General features: G+C 37.0%; 1 protein-coding gene across 1 annotated transcript in view; it reads left to right on the forward strand.

Moving 5' to 3' along the window:
- The window catches only part of LOC106667693 (cytoplasmic FMR1-interacting protein), a 133,859-nt gene that overhangs the window by 81,026 nt on the left and 29,309 nt on the right, over positions 1-23,524 (forward strand). Inside the window, exon 3 of the mRNA XM_024229122.1 lies at positions 7,845-7,878. The gene's annotated coding sequence lies outside the window, so the exon portion shown is untranslated. The remainder of the gene's footprint in view (positions 1-7,844; positions 7,879-23,524) is intronic.

A 23,524-nucleotide genomic window follows, 5' to 3' on the forward strand; every position in this document is an offset into this window, starting at 1 on the left:
AACCTGTGGAACAATACCACAGGCATAAGGCACGCAAAGAGATTCACAGAAAGACCATCCGCAAAACTTATAAAGGAATTACTGGAACTCTGGAAGGCATCCTCAACCGAATCATGATTCCAGTTGGACTCTTGACAGGGCAATGCCACCTAAGAAAGCACATGGACCACATATGAGCACAGACAGAAGAAACACTGTACAGATACCGCCAGGATGAGGAGGAGACATCAGAACACATTTTATGTTTGTGTAGGTGCAGATTCTTGCAACTAGGACATGAAAAACCGCAAGCAAGATCCTACACTAAGGAGCCGCTGACTATGGAGGTTGATTAACAACCTGAAGCTGGCCAATGAGTTACAAAAAAACAGAGGAGCACAATAGATCTACTCAGGCCGAGGCACAGAAGTCCTTGTGGCCTCCTTTTTTATCCCTATCCCTACATATATTTTATTTGTATAAAACCGTTGGTGACTGACTGACAGACAACACACAGACCAAACCGTTGAAATTTCTTTAAATTCCATCCCTAAGGGGATCATATGGACAATTTTTTTGCCATACATTAACCTTAATGAACCGAAGAATAAAAGAATTTGAGAATGGAAACATTACACATTAGAAAGCCATACTGTAGCAGTCCGCATCTAATTAGAAAGATACACTAAAACAGAGTCCCTCGTAAAAGCTAGCATATCGATAAATGCATATTAATGTAAATCAAGATTAAAATTATTAATTGCGAATTTTCGATTTTTCTGAAAGAATGGAAATGTCATTGTACAGCAAAACGCGACACAACAATAAATTTTTAAAAAAGGAAGAGAGGAAGTGAACTAGACTAAGGTCATAGGTATTACCTTTGCTGAAAACATGCGGCGAAAAATCCAGCGGAGGGACGGGCATCTCCGCCAAGCGAGACCTCGCGTGCCGCCGGCTACTGTCCCGACCTTCACAAATATGTACCTAGTTTAATTGGTCCGCCAGCTATTAAGAATTCTAAGAAAAGGACCATTTTTCATTTTGATTATCGTTATCGAGCTTAGTTCATATTTGTGCAATTGTTTTGATATTGAAAAAATCCGAGGTGGAGAATACAATCAATAAGAAGGAGCTGGAATAGGTCCTTATTTTTATAGCCTCAGCTATAAAAATCTTGAAGTTAATTATTGTTATTTTCACAGAATTGATGTTTATCAGTTATGGTCCGCTTACTTTCGCTGCCGGTCAGTCGTCAGCCCCATAGATGGAACTTAAGCCGTCTGCGTCGCTTGAGTAGGGCAGTATCGAAAGTATAGATACCGTACAACTACTAGTACAACTGTATCGATATCCTGAAGTATCGAAGTCTTCTAGTAAAGATCAAAGAAATAAAGGTAAAAATGACAAAAATACTTACTTCCTTGTTTAGGGAATTCGAACATTGAAACTTACTTTGATTTTTCAACGATCCGTAAACAACAAATCTGTGAGTAGAACGGTCTTTTACAAAACGTGAATCTACATACTCACCCCACCTTCATCATTTCTACTTACTTTGATGGTAAGCTTTCATCTCGAGATATGATGGGTGATAATAGCTTGGTCCGTTTTGATCATTTTGGTCCGGCGGCGTGTGTTGGCTATTGCTCCATCATCAGACTTGTTTGTTATCGGATTTGGTCTAATGAGAAAAGTGTGTTCAGGTCAGAGAAGTCAGTACGGAGAGGCGTAAACCCACCACAGAATATTGATAAAAATTGGAACGTGTCTGGTCAAATTACAAGTTCAATACTCTGGAGTGATAGTGAAATGTTGAAAAGACGAGAATAAAAATAAGTTTTTAGTTCAAAACTAAAGGCAAATCTACATATATTTCAAGGTGAAAAAAGAAAACAAATCCGGCACTAATATTTTGTTTTTTATTTCAAACTACATGTCTTATTATCGTTCTATTAATTAGTATATACTTATTTTAATGTTCTATATTTATTATATCGATACTAGATATTAAATAGATATACATACCATAAAAATTCTTTGATTATGATGGTTTGAAAGAAAATTCATCAAAAAACGGGAAAATCATTTAGTGATTTATTAAAATTGTTAGTTCAATTTATTACCTGGTTTTGCTCTTAATAACGCGTATTACTTCCTCTAGTCCCATGGAGCCCTCTTAAGACTCGTAGTTGTAGCCTAGGATTCTTCAAATTGTTCAACGCTTGTTGGAGGCGGTGTACGATGTCTGACCCGTTTCATCATGCACCTGCCATCTTTGGGATTCATGTCAGGAGAACGTGCTGGCCAATTCATCCCTTCATCTAATAAATAAACGGTCGATCTATATGCAGTCGAGCAATATAATGAATCCGAAGTTCCCAAGAAATGGAACGAATAGGACCACAGCTTCGAGAACAACTTCCACACATACCTTACTGGAGCCAAAGATCCATTTTGTACGAAAATCAGTTCGGTACGGGATGGACGTCGACGTTGGTACTCCTTACCATAACTGAATGACTCTGAAAAGGAACATGTCACATGAAGTCTCCACACACTCGGTCCCCGTCATCAGATTGCCAGAAACCAAACCGGCACTCATATGTGAAGAGAATAACCCCCATTGTTCAACTGTCCAAGCGAGATGGTGACGTGCGAATGACTATCTACTCGTTGCCTCTCCAGTAGTACAGAACCTGATGCGTCTAAGGACTAGATTATTTTCACGAAGTCTTCTGACGACAGTTTTGAACTCACCCTTATATTACGGACCGTTCGAAATGGACATATTGGGTAGATATATTTTCCCAGTTCAGTGTTTTTGAGGATCAGTTTTATATGGATACACTGAGCTAAGAAGGTAGATCACTCATCCCTTCCGATCACTCTTCGTTTCTTTTGGGCACTTACCAAGTTTTTATCCCGACTTCAAAAACCATTATTGTGCTCTTTTACTTTTGAGGATGAATCATTTTCGACTAAGCTTCATTCAGACTGTTGTCTGCAAATTTTTGCCCGATAATAATTACCTCTATTAACTTGGTTGTTTTGTATCGATACTTTATAAACAAATGTACTGAGTGTGTAAAAATAATCGATTTTGTTTTCTAAAGACATTGTAAATCATTTGTCGGAGTTGTTTTTTCCTTGTGAGAGGTTTTGGTTTTTTCCGTGTTGTTACTTGATAAGATTTTACCACCGAGGGTTACCTGAAGCTATCGTCACAGCGGAAATTAGGTGGGCAGGAAAACAAGCATGAAATAAAAGGGGCTGACTTCCTTAAGCAAATAATAATTATATTTCGTCTTCACCTGCTGGATTATTTCCCAAAAACACTTTCTGGAAGAGCATAGAATATCAAAACATATCAGGTTATTGTATATTTGAAAAATCTACGAACAATGCAATGGTTTTAGGGATTGCACATTTTCATCTCATTTGCACAATTGTCGTGTTAAGACGAACAACCGTTATTATTTTAAACTTTATGGTCTATAATTTTATTGCTACTCTTATTAATTGAATTGAATAATTTATTTAATAACACGTATTGACTGGGTGCGTCGGTGGCCGCAACGGTTAGGCGTTGACACGGCGCTCATCACTGTAAGGTAAAGGTCCCGGGTTCGAATCCAGCGGCCCTTCATTCGAACCCGACATACTTACAAATGGGCTTTTTTCAAAAAAACACGTCTTGACGGTTTAAACATTTAACATACTCTATTTAACTGAGTGTATAAATATATGTTGGCCTATAAATCAAAGAATTTGGATTATCCTCTTACCGGTTTTAATGCAACTATTTTTATAACTTGTTAGTATGTCAGAAAATAAGTTTAAAAAATTATTATAAATCTCCTTTACCATTAACCGTGGTTATTAATGTGTTATAAACCAGTCTTCGTTGTATTCTTCATTTTCTCTGTTGTTGAATATCAACATAACCAAATAGAAAACTCTTTATTACTCTAAATGAAGGTGTTATTATACTTTGACCTAATGTAGAAATTAATGCACACATTCTATTGTGTTGCGTTTTCTACTGTATTTAAATAAATGTATTGGGCCCGTTTTCCGACTTTATCAATACGCTTGAGTGCATTTTGTTTGCGAAAAAGTACTTTTTAGGAACAGAAGTGCATTTAAGGATTGAAAAAAGTCAAGGGAATTTTTTTCGGGGCGGTGTATTTCTCAAATTGCGCTGCATTTATAAAAAAAATTCATTTATCCAGTGTTTCAAGGTGAAATTGCAGATCCGTACTGACGATTTGTCCTCCTTGCCGTCTTTTTTTGTTCCATTATCTGTTACTTTACCTAAAGGAATACTACCAGGACTACAACTATTGCTAAATACCTAAAACAACTTTTACTGGCGTATAAATAAATGGTTGTCATCTTGGTCTGCATCATCGTTGATATTTCTTGGTTCACATACGTTTCGGCATTTTGCCATATTCAGTGCGAAAGAACCAACGAACATCTATCATATAGTAGGTTATCAACCCGCAGAACACATTTTAACTTTGAAACTGTTTTACCCTTGGATCCGAAATCAGAAAATTTGAACGCTACCTAAATTCAAAATTTTATTTTTGTTTTGGACCTGGACTTTAATAAATGCTAAAAGAACAATATTTGATCATATTATAACCACAAGATTGCAACAATTTTTCTTTTTACGTCTTGGAAACCCATTTTTGTAATACTTCATTTCCTTGACAACTCACCTCTTTCACTTTTATGGCATCTGAAGTCAAGGAGCAAGATTGCGATTTCTCATGAAGTCATATGAACAGACACACGTTGGAAATGTAATAGCGGAGGAACCTTCGTCATCAGAATTACAGAGGGGACTCCGAGAGGAAACAATTTCTCTGACAGATGTCATTTGGACAAATTGGGCTGATTTGCGTGAGAGCAGAAACCCAAGTTTTTGTAAAACGCCGGCAGCAGATTGGGTTAAGGACGATTAGGAAAAGAGCGGAAAAGTCGTTATCTCTGAGAATATCTCTAAACAGGAAATGACTCCGCATAGAGGCGTGAACTCTCAAAACGACTGACGATTCGGCCGGGCTTTCTAGCCCCAAACGTCGTTTTTAACCGAAGGTTAATTCTTTTGTGGTTTCACAAACCCAATTAGCGGGCGATTGGTTTGAAACATTGGACTGATGAGCGAAATATCGAAACAATGGTTAATTTCTAACATTTTATTAGGTTCGTGGTCCGCTTGACCAAATAAATTCTTTTCAGTTAATTAAATGGCAAATTTGAAAAATGGCAAAAAGGAGGGAAAATTCAAAAAGGGCTGAGATGGAAAGTTAGTGTCCGAGTGGATCGAAGTCACGATAGATCAAGTGGTAGAGCAGCGGCGTATTTAGGCGAAGGTCGTGTTCGAATCTCGGTTATGACACTGACTTTTTTATCTCATCGAACCTTATTTAATCGAAAAGTTAATTTCTAAATCAACTTTTTTGGGGGAAGAAAAGTAGATATAAAAAAAGGCAATTGTTGTCTGGGTTACCACATTACTGTTCTTTTATTTATTTGTACATTTTTCAAAACGAAGTTGATAATTTTAACATTATAGAAGATATGAATTTGTGCATTTTTTATTGTTTAGCCTGCACTCTAAAGCGTAGCTTGTGTAGAGATAAACGTTATAATTACAGACCAATTATTAATACAATGAGATATTTTAACACATGACTAAACTTATGATTTTTGATTATATCTGACTTTCTGTTATTTTTATTTACATAATTATTTCGATTACATTTTTGATCAACAAAAGTAACCACAATACATTTAATATTTGTAATTTCCTTTTTATCTTTTTAATATTTATATCTTACAGATTCTATGTAGTGTGCATGAATTTTAAGAATTATTATATCACATCTAGAGAAATCGGTCCGTTTACAATCATATATAAATATGATTTTTTTACTTACTAACATTTTTAAAATCTAGCTTTTGAATTATTTTTATCAGCTTATGCTAACGCGGAGTCGAAATGGGAAGTGTGTGGTATGGACGATCGAAGTCACGATAGCTCAAGTGGTAGAACAACAGCGGATTTAACCGAAAGTCGTGGGTTCGAATCCCGCCTCTGACACAAATTTTTCATTTCGAAAAAATTGTGTATAATTAATTGAGTAATTTTTAAAATCGTTAAAGTCGAACAGAAATTTCTTCGTAACATTTAGTGCTATCATTTCAGCATGTCTTGCACATAAATATAATATTATAATGAAATAAAGCGAATATATGAAAATATTCATTTGAAAATAATGAAAATAACAGCATTGAGGTTTTATTTATATTACTCAAAAGGAAATTGTCATTAAAACATTAAACCAATGCAATGTTAACAAACAAAAATATTAAAGTCATTTTTAATTTGCTGAATTAATCTTTTATAGTTACTATCAAAGGAAAGAATGTGCTACCTGACAAACAAGTTATTTTAGCTGTAATATTTGCAAAAGATTTTATTTAATTATAATAGTAACTGTTTAAACTATTACATGGTTTATGCTCACGAATAATCTCGAGCTCGGTATGATCTGGATGGGAAAACAAGTTGAATTGTCATCTGCCGAGCTTTCGAACTATTTTGAGGTCATCATCAGGGCAAAATAATCTTGATGATGTCTGCAAATTTTCATGATTAATTTATAGATCAGACAGTTGAAATATCTATAAAGTTTCTAGTAGTAGTATAAATTTCGATGAAAACAGAAGACCGACGTCGTTAACAGCTAATTACAATCCTTGGCAATGTTGGGACTGAGTCGGTCTTCAAAGAAATTTGAACCTGACTTAATTATACAAGTAGTCATCTTTAAGGATTGTTTTGCCCTGGTGATGACCTTAAAATAAGTCTAAAGCTTGGCAGGTGACAGTGGAATTTTCTCTCTTCTTCAAGACCAACCGCGATCCGGATTATTCGTGTATAATAGTAACAATAGTAAAAGTGTAAAAAACACTTATTGACTCAGAAAAGTAATTTTTTGTCTTCTAATCGCCCAAGATTACAAACGGTTGAGAAAACTAGCATGATTTTGTAAATTGCTGTCAAAACAACTCTGTCACTTCATCCTAGTTCATTCGTGATTCATAATTTTTCTATTTTTAAGCTGGTTCAAAAAGATGATTAAACAATGCTAGATATAAGAATTCAGGATTGGCACGGTCTATGATAGTAAATCGAATCATTGTCATTTGAGATAACAAACCAAAAGATAAAAATAACAATAAAGAGCCAGTTTTTCTGCAGGTTTGAATACTCATTTGTTTTCTTTTCTTTCACGGGGTTTTCTCGATACTATAAACCTCGTAAATACACGTATTTTTTATAAATAATTATGTGAGATTTCTTGTGGTATCCGGGATGATAAAATTTCCAATTGGTCGTCTCTGGTCATTCTAGTCTCGCTTGTTTGCGATGCCAGGCGCTCTTCAGCATTTCGGGGATGATACAAGTCATTAAAATGCTGAACATAGCACGACAAGACATAAGGCACGAAAAAAAAAACACTGATCAACCTCTACCGTCCAAGATGAAAACAAACGGCCTAACTATAATCAATTTATTTTTTTAGCATATATGCATTTCCCTTGATCGACCTTTTAAAATTTCTGTTGTAACAATAGACATAAAAAATAATCAAGAATTAATAAGTGAAAAGGACGAGAAACTATTGGTTTCCGCAACATTTTCGATGTACGACAAAGTCACGTTCACTTGCGAATATTGCTTTCGATTATAAAAATTATTAATCCTTTTTTAAGACAATACAATAATCTATTTTAATTTTCTACAATACAAAAGTTTTAATTTAAATATTTACTCGTTTCAGATGCCTATTACTCAAAGAAAAATCACAACGACATGTAAGTAACATTTTTAACATAATTGTTTAGTTTTCGTGGTCCGCTTGACCAATTAATATCTTTCAATTAATTAAGGTTTTTAGTTGAGATAAAAATGTCAGTGTCACGAGCGGGATTCGAACCCACGACCTTCGGCTAGATACGACTCTACTCTACCACTTGAGCTATCGTGACTGTCACTCTCAAGTGGTAGAGTAGCGGCGTATCTAGCCGAAGGTCGTGGGTTTGAATCCCGCTCGTGACACTGGCTTTTTTATCTCAACTAAAAACCTCAATTAATTGAAAGATAATAATTGTTTAAATTTGTAGTATATAGCGAGTGTACCTACTTTTTAAAACATTCAGTAGAGCTAAAACTTAAAAGGAGAGATAGTAACAACCTTATGAATGTACATCCGATACTTATATCCCCAAGGAACCAACGAATAAGATGTTACAGTTCAAGAAAAATTTTCGATAAATCTCAGTACCGAAAGAAGCATGGGAAAGAGGTGAAAACACTTCCGTTGAGAACTGCTTGTACACTGCTGGATCTAGAATTCAAGAAGGCACGGGAGCAGATGTATTCAGCCTTGGAACCAAACACTCACAACCCACGGGAAAATAGTCCAGTACCATCCAGGCTGAAATCATGTAATTTGAGATGTGTTCAGTTCAATTTGAAAGGGGTATTACAAGTCCTACTATATAAGCTAGCCAGGCAACCATCAAAGCTTTTAAGTTCCAAATTTATTAGGTGCTCAAAGATGGTGCTGAATTTCAAACCTAAAGTAAGAAGATTTAGTTTACAAAATAGCATCAACCTCTGCTAGGTCACGGTACATGTGGATTAAACCGATATTTAGTCCTACCACTACCAATACCTACCTATATTTACCAATACCACCACAATGTGGTATTGGGATTCAAACTATCTATGAGTCTTCGAAAACAGACAAAATAAAATGTGGAAAAAATCACTCATTGGACATAAACAAACCTTTATAAACTTCTAGCAAGTTTTGAAAAAAAAGAAGCAACAGAATGCATCCAAAAAAGTAGACCAAAACTTCAAATACTGACAGGATACTTAACAGGACACTGGGCATCTGAAGAAGATTGGTAAAACAAAACACGGCACTTGCAGATTCTGGAAAGAAGCAGAGTTGATACCAACAGACCTCTTCCTTGCAGGAAGAAGTGTTTTGGGATGTACAACGGGACTGTAAAAGAAATTCAACCACTGAAACCGGGTCTACTAATCAAATTCCTTGATGAACTAGCACTGACCGGAGTTCTATAGGTACACAACGGTTGATTCTCTCATAGGCTCAAACAACTTCTTTGCCCTGACATATCAGTTTTTTTAATGTATATTTCCATGTTGTGTTAAAACTATAGAATCAAACGAGTAACTTAAGCTGTTTTCACATAGTTTTCGCGAAATTTTGCTAATTATAGCTCAGAGATAGGCAATTGCCTGTTTGCGGAACCCGATTTGTAGAAAAAATGTGTAAAGCCGGCTGACAAAAAACCGGGTAAAAAAGCGTTTTCGAGTGCGTTGAAAGCTTGATTCCGAAGGGGTTCCGAGGGGGCAGATGTACTTCCACCCTCCGAACGGGCTTATTATACCATCCCACTGACAAAAAAGGAGAGAGAGAAAAAAACTGAGATATAAACTAGGAAAAAGGCCGAGGGAGCCCCCCTGCCGAATTTATTTTTGTATTTGTTAATACTGCAATTGAGGGGGTCCATTTATCATCGGGGAAAAGTGAAAAGTACGGGGTTGCATCGAGGGTGCGGGCGAAACGGAAAAAACAGCTCGCCTGACCTACTTCCGACAACAGTCTCTTTTTAATTTTCACACCTTTCCGTTAATCCCAGTCATATAATTTTGTATTTTTATCCAAAAGATGAAAGTTTATAGTTTCGGGGCGATAACAGTTCACTGTTACTATGGCGGAATGTGTCTGAACTAATTAGACTCCACTTGACAGGGTTGAAGCTGAGTAGGTCGGGAGTCTGTGTACCTATGACAGTCTCTTTCAGGAATAGTACCACCTACAAGGTTCTGTATCGCCTCAGCTTAATACTGCAGCTTAAAACTTATTTTCAAAAGTGAAATGAAACTTTTGAGCCCTGTATTCCTGTAGCCTTGTATGGAGCACAAATTTGGCCTATCTCAATAGGATTAAAATTTCCTATGACGCAGCGCGCTGCTATAAGAAGTTTAATTTAAGCAGAGTTCAGACTTTTTTGAGAATGTTTTGCGTAAGTTAACATGCCTTTGAACAAAATTGAATCGCATTAAACCAAATTCTGATCACTTTTGTGTACTACTTAATTACTGCAAACACCATTGCTAAAAACTTAAAATACTAACTAACGCCTGTGCAAAAGCGATCGGCCTGAGACTCTTAGTCCTTCTAATCAAAATCTAAATTCTGCTGCTTGAGCCTTGCAAAATGTTGATGCTTTACGTTTTGATAAGGATAATTTAAAATAACATAAAATAGCATGACAAAAACATATAGCAAGAATTTATCAAAAAATTACAGAAAACGCGCATTCTCTACTATTCCGACCTTAAACATTATATAATTCCTGACTTTTGAGTTACCAAGCAAACATAAATTTGTGTAGTATTGTTATTGTTACAACATGCAACTTTAGTTAAAATAAGTAAATTTGGAAATTGAAAGTTTAACATGATATTTAAACAAGATGGGAGAACTCACCCCCCTGATGACACACTGCACGAGGAAACAAATCTCTAGGTGATTTCTTCTTCAGCCGACGTGGAGGATTTCCTGTAGGGTTAGTGAGGAAAGTTATTGGACGAGAGGATTTGGGTGTACAGAAAGGGTAAAGTGGAATTTCTGATAACCTATTCTTCTTACACGGCCGAGAATGAATGGAACATGGAGGTCAATGGGGATGCTTTTTGGGAGACGTAGAAGGGTACATTAAAGATTTTTTTAGGATTTTGGATTAAAAAGACTGGATACGGGATGAACTGAAATGTTTGTTTGAGCCCCAAACTTCCACTCCGTCCATATGGGAGCGAGTGTTTTGTAAATGGTCAGTTTGTTGTTAAAGTTTAGGTGAGATCGTCGGTCGATAGTCTCAGTAAGAGTTGCCATGTTCATGTCGTTTCAGACCAGCGTGTGGATTCCGCGCTAGGCTTTATCGATGCATCGTCCCAAGTATCGTACTGTCTGCAGGAGGTATCAGTCTGTCAATCAGTCGTAAAAGTGACTCTCTTCGTTCACTTTGATTATCCATTTTCGGTACCAGCCTTCTAATAGGGTAAGGTGGCTTTGCAGATAGGAGCTTACAGCTTGTAGATAGGAGCTGATGTGTTGGTGTGAATAATAGGATAGCCGTGTCAGCAAACGTGGAGATGACTGAGTTTGAGGAAGAAAGAATGTACAGTGTATATGGTAAAAACGATTCGACGAAGTGTACTTCCTTGAGGGAGTATAAAAAGATTTGTTTTGGTCGTGGCAGTATGTTGGAAGCAAGAGTTATTTTTTATTATATTAAAATTGACGGTGACGGTTTTGTAATTTTTGCCGGCGGTGCCTCTATATTTATTAATGTAGATTCGGTTTTTTGGAGTGTTTGCTCCGTTCTGTCCATCGGGTCGGTCGGATCGTTTGAGCTTAATGATGTACAGTTTTTAATGATTGACTTTACAACAAGATGAAATTGAAACGAAAGTGACAGATGTGCACAAACTAGTTTTAAACTTTGAGCGACAGCGTTTAAACCAATTCTGAGTAATTGACCGCTTGCTTGTTTTGGCTGTCGTAAAATGAAATCCTCGTTTTAACTGCCAGTTTTCATATTTTCAACAGGCATAATACCTTTCAATTAATTAAAGTTTTTAGTTGAGATAAAAAAAGTCAGTGTCACGAATCCACTCGGACACTAACTTCCCATCTCAACCCCACGTGGATCGATTTCACGATAGCTCAAGTGGTAGAGCAGCGGCGTATCTAGCCGAAGATCGTGGGGTTCGAATCCCGCTCGTGACATTGACTTTTTATCTCAACTAAAAACCTTAATTAATGGAAACATATTAATTGGTCAAGCGGACCACGAAAACTAGTGAAAGCAATAATAGCGTTTATTTATTCTAGGGTACAGAGGGCTTAAAAATATATAATTAGATGCATCGTTTGGCAAAGGTCGTATTGTTAGTTCACCTCAGGTTAAAAGCAAATTTGTCAAAGCGTAGAATTTAGTTAGGTACACCGCCCTCGGTTTTTGTCCATTCTGTCGACATCTTAGAACGCCTTCGCGCAACCTGGCCGTCCAAATGACCTTTCAATCTCCATTTGGAATATAGCATTAAATGTACTATGCCAGAGAAGTCAGCACTCCGTACTAGTCCAGATTGTAAACAATGGTTAACAATCCGTACGTTGCTCTGTTCTTTGTTTTCCATTTCAATACAAAAGTTTGAAGGATTGTGTACATGTTTATAAACACAGTTCCTCGATCAATATGGAATCAAGAATAGACAATTAATCAAAAATGTACATAGTACAACTTGTTCCTGGGATGCTACAAATGATTACAAAAATGTAAATAAAATTGATTCTTCTGGAAATATTGCAAAATGATTTTAGCATCATCGGTTGAGTTTGTTAAGAAATTCCTTAAAACTCTTAAATCCACTGGCAAGAAGAAATTGATATCTGCCAAGCTATCCCAATCACTGTTGTTGTTTTGTAATTGTTTTGTTTGAGCCCTACACATATTTGCATTTAATCGTCAATGTAAAATTAACGTTTAATTGGTTAAAAAATGTCATTAGGCTGTATCCTTGAGAGTATTTCTCGATACCCGTTGAAGGTCATGTACGTCTAAGATGAGTCACTAACAATTAAAGGATTTAGTTACTTTTACTTAATTAATACGAAATTCACATTGTTCTTACATATTAGTACATCACAAATGTAATCACAATACGATTTTTCATATGGCCACAGCTCAAACACTAAGGCCAGCGCTCACGGAGGACACGTGCCATGAAAAACCAGCCAATGCTGGCACTCAGAGTGAGGGATTAAGGGGCAAGGAGTTCCCGAGGCCATCGTCGAAGGGGACCTAGCGGGTTCTCGGGGTGGGAAAGTGTAGAGAGGGCTTGAGCAGTGTGATAAGGATAGATCGAGAGGTTGGTGTGAATCTTTTGGAATCTGGAACGGATCAGTTAGTTGACAAAAGTAATGTACAGGTCGTTGTGGATAGAGAGGTTAGTGACGTAGAAAGGAGGTTTGATTACATGTCTGATGGCGTTTGATTTGATGCTCTGGATGTTGGATAGCTTGGCAGAACCCCACAGTTCCACTCCGTATGTATAAAGTGGTCACAGCAAAATTTGTATAAGGTTAATTAATTTAATGTTGACGGTCGGATTTCGGCCCTAGAAGTCTTCACAGTGGTCCAAACCTTCTGTTAAGTTGGCCTTAAATGTAGTGCGGGGTTTCCACGTCCGTTTTTCCGTGGTAATTTCTTCCAATTATAAACAACAGAGCTTTGAAATCTTATTAAAATTCCCAATACATGCGGTATTTTTAAATGTAAATATTGGAAACCGATAGTTTTAAAGTTGCCAACAGTTTGGTCGTTCTTGTGTATCCCTGTATTTAATATATATNTATATATATATAAATCGATTATGTTTTGTTTTTTTGTTGTTTACATAATCTTGTAGTTTTGTGTTGAATTGTTCGACAATGGTTACTTTGTTGTAAGAAAGTTACTAACTGAAGATGACATGAAGCCGAAAGACGTCGTAGCGAGATTAGACGGACCCAGTAAAGTGATACTTATGATAATTTCATAAGGGATTTCACTCCATAGATGTTGCAACCCTGTACTCAGTTATTGTAAGCCAACTTTCTGCGTATGGTAGTCGAACAGCCTTTTCTGCAACGCATCCTGTGCTCAGTTGGGATTGAGATTTAGAGACAATGAGGGAATGCCTCTATGAGGTCTGGCATTGTCAGCCAGAAATCGAAAATCCCTGCCAATGAGATCCCTGGTTTGAGGAATGCATTCCTCGATAATTTCTCGGACAGAACGGACTGCGGTGAGGTCGCCTTTAACAACATGGAGTCCAGTTCGTTCTACAGTATAAATCCCAGCCCAGACCATTACACTGCCACGTCCAAACTGCACTGAAGGGAGCACGAACTGGGGAATTGTACGCATCGCCTGTTCTCGGTAGACTCTTCGGCGCCTGCTATCACTATACAGACAGAAACGCGACTCATCAGTAAACAACGACATTCCAATTCATGTCTTCTTATAAGCGTTCGATGCACCATGTTCTCCTGAATTGCTGGTGACGGGCTGTCGTCTCAAAGGAGCCTACGATGTGAGGTCTTGCTCCGTAATCTTTTGTGTTGATAAAGACCTTGCCAAAACATCTTCTACTTCATGTAGGACCTGGCGGGACTATGGAAAGGGTTCTGTCTTGAAGCAATGAAAGTATTTCTGTCCTCCCCTAACATCGTAATGCGCTGAGATCCACAAGGCTTCTATTGGCACTTCTTCCAGTCTCTCGGAATCGTGCTAAAGCCTACCTCTGCGATATCCACTTGCCGGTGACCTAGATGACTCATTTTCACAGTATTATTGTGAGCTTCTGATTTAAGATGTCTTTCTATGGTTAAAGAGAATACAACTGCACTAAAAGTGAGAAAAGGCGAGAAAAGGTGTTTGTTTATACAAAAGGTAATCTTCGTGTTTACTATTTTTAGGTAAATTCGTTATTAAAAGTGAGGATTAACATTTGTTGGTTTTTGGTTTCTATTTTTTATTTTGTTTTATCCAACTAACAAAAATAGATCGGTCAATTTAATTAAAATTAATAGAATAGGAATGAATTAGAAATATACCTATCCATTTTTTGAGCAGTTAAATTTTATTTGATTCTGTTCGATTGTCGATAAAACGACAAAGCCTTTCCTCTGTCAAAACCCTTAATTTCTAGGCTTTCTTTCACAAGTGATAGAAATGTGTGTTAAGGAAATAATAGAAATGTAAGTTTGTGTATTCAATGTATTAGTGACATTGGAAGGGGTGTCACGTTCCATTAGGGATGAACCCTGGGACGTGGGAGCCGGTAGCCGTCGGAGGGCGATGGGTCGCCACTGGGTCTCTTCAGATCGTCTAGACTGGGCCGCCCTACTAGCCGGGCTGCAAACATGACGCCCACACAAAATCAATACCTTCCTTTACCTAAGTTCTCACTATTCGGGCAAAAAAATGCTTCGACCCGCTGCCCTTTCGCGACCACCCGGAATTCCTCATCCAGCCGGATTTTCCACCCTTCCGGGACGGAGGGCCGACACCGGATCCCGCCCATGAGGACGTCCTCCCCCTTTACGACCCTAGTCCGACCCTTCTATCTATCCATCACGAGGAGAATAGATAGAAATATCGATCGAATCCTTCGCAACTGTTTTTTATATATATTTTTTTTCAAATAATTGCATTCTTCAACTGCGATAGTCAGCAATCGTCAGACTTGACGTATATCTCAGTAAATATTTGAATAACGTCAAATCGCTAAAATAAGGTTATATCGTACTATCTTATTCAATGATTCTGACATTCGTCATTCCGCAAATTGCCAGATATGTAAAGAATTTTAAGCAGCACTTTTACTCACATCACCTACTTTACAATAAAGGCAATCCCAAAATCTCAAGTATGGTGAAATTCAATCTTATTGGATGTACTTAAGAATTAAAGAATAGGAACCCAATGGTGTGTGAAGTTATTTATTTTTTTATTTAATTTCAGACAGAACATACTGAACTGTCCTGACAGTTCAGAAGAAAGTCGAATTGCTTGAATTTAGGAGAGATGAAGGATGCGTCTTCAATTTTCTTGAAACAATCGTCATGATCTTTTATCATTATGTAAAGAGAAATTAGATTAAGTTGGATGGATGAGGATTTGGCAGATCAAAACAATTGTGGAAATATTCCAATTTCTCGTTAAGCTCTGCGGATTTGATCATTCTGATCAGTCTAGTCTGGAAGTTTTGGTCTGTCAGACGAGTTTACTCTCTGAGAATAGGCAAAACAGTATGGCATTAATCGGAATACAATTCATTTATCATACATAATTAAAATCTACAATTTTCAATTCATACAGTTCGCTATCTTAAATAACTGGATTATTTTAATTATCAAAAATCACATGCATTTTAAACCATTGTTAGTGGCACTATTGAGTTTGTAGAGTGCGGACAGCCGACAAATGTTCTGTTTCGAAATGCGCTGAAGTTCATGGAATGCCGAAAAGCAGATAGATCAGCGAGACTAGCCGGACCAGGAATCGATCAAAGTAGAGGAGATAAAATGTTGATGTATTAAGAAACTTGAAATTTCTCTGCGTCTGGGGGGGGGGACTAGTTTGGTCATCTCTGATCATCTTGATGCGCGTAGTCGCACCCCTTTTGTGGACGATCATTTTGCTGTTTTTCCCTATGTATGTCCTTTGGCTTGATATACGCCAAGTTAATAGTAGGCTGTGGCGCCCGGAGGGCCATTAAATAGCAAGACCTGGATGATTAGATAGATCAGACTACAAAAACATTAATATCTATGCCCTAAGTAAAAAAAAATCATAATATAGAGAAAGTTCGTTGATCAGATAGAAATTTTTTACGAGGGTTCGCAACAGCAGAGGTCATATCGACCAACCCTCGGGATGCAGGTGTTTTTGAAAAAAGCCCATTTGTATGTATTTCGAGTTCGGATGCAGAGCCTTGGATTCGAACCCGGGACGTTTATCTTACAGTGATGTCAACTCCTTAACCGTTGCGGCTACCGACACCTTAGAATACGTGGTAGGGGGTAACTATAATATTCTTACTTCAGGTAATAGTCATTAATGGCTTGTGATTTTACCAAAGTAATTAACCTTTTTGATCTGTCATTCTGAACTTCGCTTTCTACGGTGATGGAAAGAATTAAAATGAGGCAACCAAAAAACTTATGAAAGTTCTGTTTGAAATTTAATGTTTAAGTCTTATTACATTATTTATTCATTTTTATACATATGCACAACAATAATGAACTTTTTTTTCTTACGTACTTGTTTATTGTAGGTTTTATCATTTCCTGTCATACTGGACTTTCTCATTCCCCTAGTCTGTTGGAAATGATGATGGTGATCGAATTTGGATTTGGATCTATATAAGCTCAAATCCGGACAATTATGTACATACATACATCCACACGCAGAGTTGAGCCTATCAGGTCTCGCAGTCCACAGGCTGACCTCGAGAATCACACATCTCGGGTGTTGGCAATCCGAGGTCAGACCTCGGTCTTATCCGTCCAACCACCGAGGTTGGACTCCGGACTGTCATCGGCTAGGTCAATTCAGCACGCTTGCAGTTCATTCATTATGCGCATTCATTCGTAAATATATTCTTTCCTATTTACATACCATTCACTGAGTTTAGGTGGTGAGTATTTGATATTCTTCCATTACCCTTTACAGCTATTATATAACTAAACTAATTTAGGAACGATAGGGTAATCAACATTCCGCCATCGGCCCTCTCACACTACACATTCACGCTAATAAATACATCCAGTTTTAACCCATGCTAGGGACATAGAACTATATACAATACAACAACCCTGTTTCCTCTAAGAATCACAAAGGGGGACCCAGATACTCGCTCTCTATATGGAGCCAAAGAGTGGCACCCTTCAATTAAGAGGGACACATCGATCAACCTTTCTATGCCGAGCATACACGCGGGCTTTGGTCAAAAGTAAGCTTCATTTCGTTTCAACTTTCTATTTTTTTCGCTATACTGACCTATTATAAATATTTTTAATTATAAATCATTAATTTCTTGTGGCTAAATTGATTGATCGAAGATTACCAATTCGCATTTTTATTTTGCAAATTTCAACAAAATATCGTGTAATCAAAATTTCGAAAATGAAAACTCCGTCCATTAAACTCTGCCAGAAACTTCCAGAATCATTTTTTATGTACAGGCAAGAAATTTGAAATATTTTATGATTGCTGTACTTGTCTGTGGTATTAGATACCTATTTTGTCAGTACAAAAACTCAATTTTTTACGAGTACTAGAACAATATTTTATGGGCGAAAAGTGCACCGGTTGATTTTTTGTCGAGCATTTGCTAGACAAGTAGGTCAGCCAGTCAGTGTAACCGTGTCAGAAGATTAAATAGCTCAATTATCAAGAATTGAGACTTCCAGGAGCCGTTTAGGTTTTATTCTTTAAATACGAATTACACGAGTAAATTCTATATAATGATTTATGAATTTTTGTATGAACGTATAATGGAAAAAATTAACTGCACAACATGAAGATTTTGCAAGAAACCTAGTCTGTGATTTAAAAAAAGAAAAAAAGTTTGTCAAATCAGAGTAAATGTCGAAGATTTCCCATTAGAAATTATTTTTATTGTTTACTACCAATTATTTACCAACAAGATCGTGCTGGAGCGGACAAACTGCCAGTTGAAGAAAAAGCCCACGATTATAAATCCCTGGTAGGTTAAAGACGTTTACTACAAACGTTGCTTTCAGAAGTTGTTTTAATTCGCCTCCAGTTCCATTTGGTCATCTCTGATCTTGGTCCGCTTCGTCTCGCTTTTTCGACTTCTTTAGTCAATATAATGATAATGATGACCTAACGTAAAGGACAGTTGTATGATGTACCGATTTGTGCTTACACCCATCGCCCTATCTTTTTAGCATTAAATTTCTATCGAAATACAGTAGCACTGACTTGTACACTTAACTTTTATTGGCTTCTAGTGAAGTAGGATGAAGTGGGCTCTGCTTGTAGCAACAGGAGTTTAAACGACAATCGGTATTCCTCATGGTGCAACGGATTTGTATGACAATGGGGCTCCATCTGATAATTGGGGTCGAAGGGCAGTTTTTACGCGTCTGAACCTGACGTACTCACCCTCCTGCATTCATAGACGAAATCTATTAAGGGGGTTGTTTACATAATATTTGCATGGGGGGACAGGCCACCTGATCGCGTTTTTGCGCCGTTTTTTTTCCTCGGTCCATTCAAAGGGATACAAGTGCATCCGAGGGTCCTTCGGGAGTCGGCCGTAAAAAAAAGCCACAACATAAATGTTAGTGCGGCTCTCCACCTGTCTGGAACAGGTTTCTGTTTTTTGCCTCTCGCGTGTCTGCCCTGGGTTCTGGGTCATCCGATTTCTGCAATACCGCAACTCCTTTTCTTCTTCTCCAGTCCTTTTTCTTAATTTTCCTTTATATATAAAAATATTCTCAAAACCTTTTTGCATATTTCAGTGCTTTATTTAATCCTTGGATTGAACCCATAACAATCTTGTCACAAGTCCAAGTTGTACAAGAACATTCCAGCACCAATTGTCGTCAACATCTCCTAATTTTGTAAATTAATTAATTAATATCGCAAATATTTGTCACCATGTATGGTCATATTATTTAAAATATGAATAGTAGATTAATGCAGTATAAATACATGAATAGTTAACGTTTTTTAACCCTTGGCAGGGAAACATCATTTGTTTGTGGTGATGTTTTGTGTCATATATAAGGAAAATATTAATTAAAAATTGGATCCTTGTCTATAACATCAATTAATGTAATTACATTCCTTAAAATAATGTCGGTTTGTGAGAATAGTTTCAACATATTTTAACCCTTGTTTTTTGCTATGGGGTAGGGAAAAATCATTTGTTTGTGGTGATGTTTTGTGTCGTACACAAGAAAAATATTCATTAAAAAATTGAATCCTTGTCTATAACATCAATTAATGTAATTACATTTATTGAAATAATGTCGGTTTGTAAGAACAGTTTCAACATTTTATAATCCTTGTTTTTACGTTTGGGGCAGACAAAAAACCCTTGTTTTTGTGTAACACGTAAGAAAAAGATATCCTTTAAAAAATTGAATCCTTGTCTATAACATCAATTAATTTAATTACATTCATTGAAATAATGTCGGTTTGTAAGAATAGTTTCAACATTTTATAATCCTTCTTTTTACGTTTAAGGAGGACAAAAAAAAACCTTGTTTTTGTGTAAACACGTAAGAAAACGATATCCTTTAAAAAATTGAATCCTTGTCTATAACATCAATTAATGTAATTACATTCATTGAAATAATGTCGGTTTGTAAGAATAGTTTCAACATTTTATAATCCTTGTTTTTACGTTTGAGGAGGACAAAAAACCCTTGTTTTTGTGTAAATACGTAAGAAAAAGGTATCCTTTAAAAAATTGAATCGTTGTCTATAACCGATAAATTTGATAAACACAAATACCCACAAATTAAACTATCATAGTGTAAGTAAATTTGTACAGCTTACATAATTTTTCAATAAATAATTCAGATTTGGTCGTTAAGGAGCGCGTTAGTTTAATTTTTCTGACTGAAAACGTAGAAAATTGCGGATAAAAACTAGATTTTCAAACGGTTGCTTATTATTTCTACCTTAAGAAGGATGGGTGGTTGGCCAGAAACGAAGATGGATGACGACCGACATAAGTATGCGGTTGCGCCCAGTCACTCCAGCCACCAAGGCGATGGACATTTTTCAGTGCCGAACAAAAATTATTAAGTGCCCGAACTATCATTTCAAGCAAACTAGCTTTCCCTTGAGTCGATTTCAAAGAAAGGAAATTTAGCGGCGGAGTACAGTGGAGAAACGATCGTAGTAAGATGTTGTTTTAGGAATAAAACGTTATTATAGAGAAAAAATAACACTATCAGAGAATCTCTATATGACGACTGGGAAATAACTCTGAGACACGAGTTTCATAGAGTACTAAAATATTTCGAGTATTATTCATAGCTCTCAATTTGGAGGTACGCATCAGCCCAGAAAAGTTTACACACCGTTTTATGTTGCGGTCAATAAAGACCTCTACAAGGTGTCGTTTTTATATGGCCCGGATGAATGTCTCTTGTACCAATGACGCTATTAAAAAAAGGAATTAAAAAGTTTCAAATTTTTACATTTTTTTTGGAGAAAAATTATACAGGATACCTCAGTCTTAACTTAACTTCAAAATTTCAAATAGGACCCTATACATCCTGAGGCATCTTTTAAAGGATTTTTTACGCTGAAAAAATAATGTAATCGGATTTAAAATGGCTCAAAAAATGACAAAGTTGTGGCAAAAAGGAATCGGCGGTGTAATTTCGACGAGGAGATACGGTATATACCCGAAAATCCGAAATGTTGGAAGGAGTTTTAGGTTCTTCAAAAAATAAAATAGAGATCTACTCCGAACTTTCAGTTTTAAGCCTGAGGTACCATGCATTTTTTTTCTTCAAAAAAAGCTAAAATTTGATACTGGGCTAAAAATTATTTGATAGCGTCATTGGTTGAAGAGAACGTCAGCCGGACCATATAAAAAGGACACCCTCTATATTCAAATGGTATAAAACTGAATATACATACAAACAGGCAAAAAAAAAATGTGATGATCGAAAGGGTTTTGCTTTGGTTTAGCTCTCCCACGCGTCGGTTACCACACATCAACAGAAGACTCCTGAGGTTACTTTCCTAAAGTTCTTAAAAAAAAACACCTCCAGATCGGTCAAAAAAGCGCGAAACGCGTTGGCCAGAAGATTACCAATGAATGTTATCGGCTGGAACGGGCGACACGCGGATGGAGGAAAATACAAAGCGCAACCGTCTGGAGGACTGTCGGGTCCGTTGAACCACGTCTAGACGGACAGGCGGAGAAGGGGCGCTCTTTTTATTTTGTTGCTTAAACTCTTCGAGGTGGTAATTCCCGCTGTCCGACCCCGGGAGGACCAAGGTGAGAGGTAGCAATTCATCTAAAACGATCCGCTGACGTCCGAAGAACCGGATTCTAAACGTTGACGGTCCTTCCGTCCGTGTTCGAACGTTGCCGGTGTAGAATTCATTTTTATCATGTAAATCGAAATCATTTTTCCCCGTAAATCGATTTTTCAATTATTTCAATCTGCAACTGTTATATCTTGACGCGTAGTAGTCCTATGTTCGAACTTTTGCTCTTCATGTCTGTCGAAGGTTTCTGCCTATTTTAATTAAAAAACTTTTTCGAATTTGTACAAGCAGGCCAAACCCGGTTTCAATTTTGATATAACAGTTTCCGACAAAAAAAATTGATTTTTTTAACGTTAAAAGCCGTCAATGGCCGTGTGGTATATCAGTCGAATCCGTTGAAGGCGATAAATCGAAGACCGTGACTTTCAATCTTAGGTATTCGTCCCATGATCTGTCTGGACGTCGAAGATAAGATTATTTTTTTCCTAAGAAATCAAAACTCAAAAATCACCCTGTGGGCAAAATGTAGAATATCGCCTCGCGGTACAACTGTCATCATTTATTTGCTTATTCTGCAAAAAATGATATTGTTTTTAATCGAATCCGCCTGCCGCTTACAGTCAATAAAATACATGCAAACTGACAACTATCACAGCATTTATTTTTTAAGACGGAATTTATTAATAATTGTTTATAATTTAGATTGAATTCTTGGCCACGTTTTGCGAATTCTTCGTGAAAACGACGCATTTTCGTTTCTTGAAAATTTCTTTGTGGTTTAATTTCCACTTCGAAATAACGATAACTTCTTCAACATCAATCGGAAATGATTTTTCCCTCCATTTTTCCACCTTGGATGACCGTAATCGATGTGTCCAAATTATGATGGACTTTGTATTGATGTCTCTGAGATGGTATGATTAATTTAAATGAAACAACATATAGTAAACCTATACGGACGAATTATCATAAAATTCATAAAAGCTTAAAAGTCGAATTCTATAGTCATAGAACAATCTGATGATCAGGTAGAGTTTCCTATATGGAATAGTCTGAGGGACAAGCTTGGTGAATACCATGAACAAATACTGTGGGCGTCAACTAAAAAAAATTAATAAAATGAAATAACGGTAAAATAAAAACATTTAGTTGTGCAATTGATATGCAATAAATTGAATGATTTCTTGAGATGTTCATCCATTAATGTTACTGACAGGACGAATACTATGTTGAATTCATAAAAGTTCAAAGTTCGAGGTCTTCAAAAAACATTATGATGATTAAGTAGAGTTCTCAGTAGCACTCTGTTTATGTCTGTTTTTTGTATTAACCGTTGTTGATTGATGCACTTTTGGCAATAAGTTCAGAAATACGTGGATGGTTGTGAAGGTATATGGAATAGGACGGTTGTATTCAAGCAGAAAGGATGTCTTTGATCGATCCGTCTAAAATGTTGGAAACCAAGAAGTTTATCATTTACGGGAGGAGGTTATAATTAATAGGTTAAGCTGTTCGAAAGTGGCGAAGTTTCAGATGGATGGTACCGTTTCCAAAGACCTCTTTTCCGCAGTTTTTCCTCAATCTACTCCGTTCCGTTGATGACGGATCGTCTGGATTTGTGACGACGAAAGTTTGGCAGAAGGAGACAAGGTCGCTGAGGTGCCTCGGCGTTGCCGGTTCTATAGAGACGCCAGTGACATCCCCGGCCGTCGTCGGGGTTGCGTGACGACCCGCCGATTCGCCCCGGGGCGGACCCGGGTGAAAAGTTCCAACGGAAAAAAAAATCCCCAAATCCTTCCGTGACGTGCTCGGC

This window comes from Cimex lectularius, unplaced genomic scaffold (assembly GCF_000648675.2).
Source record: "Cimex lectularius strain Harlan isolate CLEC.00 unplaced genomic scaffold, Clec_2.1 scaffold200, whole genome shotgun sequence".
In the NCBI taxonomy this organism is placed as follows: domain Eukaryota; kingdom Metazoa; phylum Arthropoda; class Insecta; order Hemiptera; family Cimicidae; genus Cimex; species Cimex lectularius.